The sequence below is a fragment of the Fukomys damarensis genome, unplaced genomic scaffold, assembly GCF_012274545.1.
Source record: "Fukomys damarensis isolate Sample0158 unplaced genomic scaffold, DMR_v1.0_HiC HiC_scaffold_6, whole genome shotgun sequence".
In the NCBI taxonomy this organism is placed as follows: Eukaryota; Metazoa; Chordata; class Mammalia; order Rodentia; family Bathyergidae; genus Fukomys; species Fukomys damarensis.
The window spans coordinates 3,506,517-3,510,139 of NW_022900918.1; positions in this window are offsets into that span (position 1 = coordinate 3,506,517).

Consider the following 3,623-nt stretch of genomic DNA (forward strand, 5'->3'; position numbering starts at 1 on the left):
TTAAGTTCTTTCTGCTTCAAATTAATTGACTAATTTCATTTTCCTGTTACAATTTGATGAATAAAAGCTATATTTCATGTATTTATAAGCCTACGTAACATTAGAATGCTAGGATGTCTCTATTGACGTCTAACTACATAATGCTGAACCGCAGGGCTATTTAATGAGAAGTGTGTCGCTAAACAGCTTTGTGATTGTGTGACCATCATAATTTACTTACAAAGACCAAATAGCTACAACATCATGGGAAATATAATCTTCTGGAACCACAGTGGATTGTGAGGTCCCTTGTTGAACAAAATGGTGTTGTATGGCATGTGACTCTAGTCATTCATAGATCCAGTCATAAATAGATATCCCTATATTTCTTCCATGGCTAATGTTCAAGAGAATTTAAAACTTTGTACAAATATTTTATGAATCCTTCTGGAAAAATGTATTCAAAATACTGATTAATTACGAGGAGAGAAAAGCTTTCTTATGCCTATGCTGGCAACACTAACTTTAAAAAATCTAGCAAATGTCTTGTTCTTCTCTGCAGAATTTTCCCTTTTTGTAGAAAGCCAACCTCTCTTCTTGACATTTTCTTGCAGTTGATGTTTTTTCTGAAATACTTTCCTTTTTAGTGGTGCAAGCTGCACAGAAAGAAAAGGAAATGGAAGAAAGGGAAAAAATGAAGAAAAGAATAAAATTAAGAGATGGCAAGGGAGGTAGGAAAACTATTTTTTTTTTAGAAAGGTTGGCCTTAGGAACACTCGAATGTACTACTTACTACCCTCTCAACAAAACTCGTTTGCAATACAAACTGATCAGAGGAGAGAAGAGAGGCAGAGACAAGAAAGACAGAGTTAAAAGATTTTTCTTGCAGTTCTTTTGAAATCAGCTTTTATTCTTGTCCACATTTATATATGTTGAGTATAACTATATATGATTGTGCATATATACATATTAATTCAACTAATTGGATAGGTACTCTAAGCCTATATAATCACTTTTGATTAAGCTACTTTTAGTTCATTTTGTGACATCTGCAACCTAAGATGTCTTAAATAATATACATATCACTTTACAATATCATATTAAAATGTCACACTGTTAAACCTGCTCCTTAAAATAAGGACATTCCTCGTGTTAAGAAAATGAGTCCTCACAAAGTAGTTGGATTATTCTTGTTGCCTAAGATTCCTCTTTTAGCCTTAAATCCCAGATGCCAACCAGAACTGTGAGCACATGTCATAGCTAGGCTATAGAGTAGAAATTTGTCGGACAGTGGTGAGCAAGAATAAATCAAAATGTCTACCCCCATTGGAAGCAAATTTTAAGGTAATATAAAATCAGACAAAGAAATAGAAATCAAGAAAACATCAACAAGGGTGTTCCAGATCTATTGAGACATATTTTTAATATTGTAAGGCAATGAATGGATCAGGGTTAGTAACTGAGTCTTCTAAACTGACTGACAATACAGAAACTTGCCCCATGAAATTATACCTCTCTCTTTTAATGTATTTATTTTTCTCTTGTTTTTCTTTATACAATACAGATTACAAGAGCAAAATGAAATTCTCTTCACAGAGATAGCATGCCAACTTAGAAGTGGAAGCTGCCTTTGAAAATATGACATAGATAGATAGATAGATACATAGCATGAAATCCTAGGTGTTCATGATTACAAATATGCAAATTTAGTTGAATTGTATTCTTTCTATTTTTTCTATCATATTAAAATACATCATATTTTTGAAAATTGAGAAGTTATATTAAAAACAGAAAATATGGTTGAAGAGAAAAACTAGCAAAATAAAGTGGAAAATTTCTTCAAGCTTCATAAGCTGTTGCTTTCCTTCAATCCATATTTTTTACCTTCTTTAAAGGCAAACATTCAGTCAAAATTTTTGTTAGCTAAGATAAGTATAATAATAATAATAAGCATTTAGTAAAATAATAAAATTGTAGTTATATTTTTTTTCATTTTCTTTCTAGTGTATGTCCTCTTCCTGAACTCACTGAATGTTTTTTAATAATTTTAAAGAATTAAAATATGAAAAATATTTTCCCATTTCATTTATACTTTTATTTAGAAGGATTTTTGAAATTTACAATTATAAGATTTATAATAAATAAATGTCTAATGATGGGAGTTCTCACTTTAATTCTATACTGAGGAGGAGACAGAGATGCACATGTGCTCAAGGAGTTCACTGAGCTAAATACTTAATCCAAAAATTTAGATATGGAGGATGTCTTTTTGGTGAAGGACTGTATAAATCTCCTGTTAGAATCCGTAATTCATTTCATAATAAATTATTTTGTCTATCAATTATCTAATGATATTTTCATTATATTCTGTAAACTATTGAGCTTATTCTTATTGGTTATTCATTTATTTAGAATAAATAGGATTTAAGATCAATTTCATTCAGTTTGGTACAAAAAACATTTTCAGTTGGCCTTCGAATAAATTTAAGGTCCTTTTCAACTACGTAGTCTAATTCCTAAAAGCATGATTATATTTATGCCCAGATAGTAGAGTTTCTTGTTTTTTAATGTAATTCCATTTGAATTAGTCAAAAGAAAGAGAAAGGAAAGAAGGGAAAGAAAAAATATGAGAAAAGAAAGGAATGACAGAAACAAAGCTTTTGTAAGTAGGGAAGGGTAGAGAAGTGGGAGGGAAGGGGAATGGGAAAAAACAAGAAATGAGATACGTCAGGTACAGGTACAAATTCCCGATGATGAATCTGATCAGAATGTATACCTGAAATTCACCACTAAAGTTAACAAAATGCTGATGAAGGAGGGTATGCAACAAAATAAGCCTCTCAAAACTCATTCTTCATATACCTTCATATTACTAATGGTGTTAATCATTCTAGATTTTTCAAGTCTCAAAATAGATCTAAATTTTTTTTCAAAATAATGCAGAGAAAACGACTACACATCACTATTGTAATGAAATTTCTTGTTTTGGCACAAAGTTTCTAGAATGTTATTTCTTATTCCACTTCCTGGTGGTGAATCTACTTACCCTTAATTCAACGTCTAAAAGATTTCCTTTGCAGGTTTTGTGTATTTCACCACTGCTATACTTAAAATAATACAGCTGGGACTACATTGATCAGCTCAGTTTTACCTAATTTTATAAATTCCTTAGTATAATTTCTTATATTATTTTCAATTCTGTTCATATACATGATTCCACAAGCTAAAAGTAATCTTTTGTTAGAATTTTTGTAGTGAATTTTATTTTGCTAAAGATGACCACCACAATTATAGTAAGCGTTTCCAATTCTTATTAAAATACCTTTCATATATTTTCTTGCTGCTTTTACTTCTTTGTATGAGAAATGTCTGTTCATTTTGGATGCCCATTTTTGAATCGGGTCTTTATATTTGGGGGGACTGATTGTTTTGAGTTCTTTATATATCCTTGATAATAGTCCTTTGTCTGAGGTACAGCTGGTAAAAATTTTTTCCCACATTGTAGATTGTCTCTTAGTTCTGCTAATGGTTTCTTTTGAAGTACAGAAGCTTTTTAGTAAGATGAGATCCCAGTTGTTGATTCTTTCTGCTAGTTCCCGTGCTACTGAGGATTTGTTCATAAAGTCTTTTCCTATACCAATGTC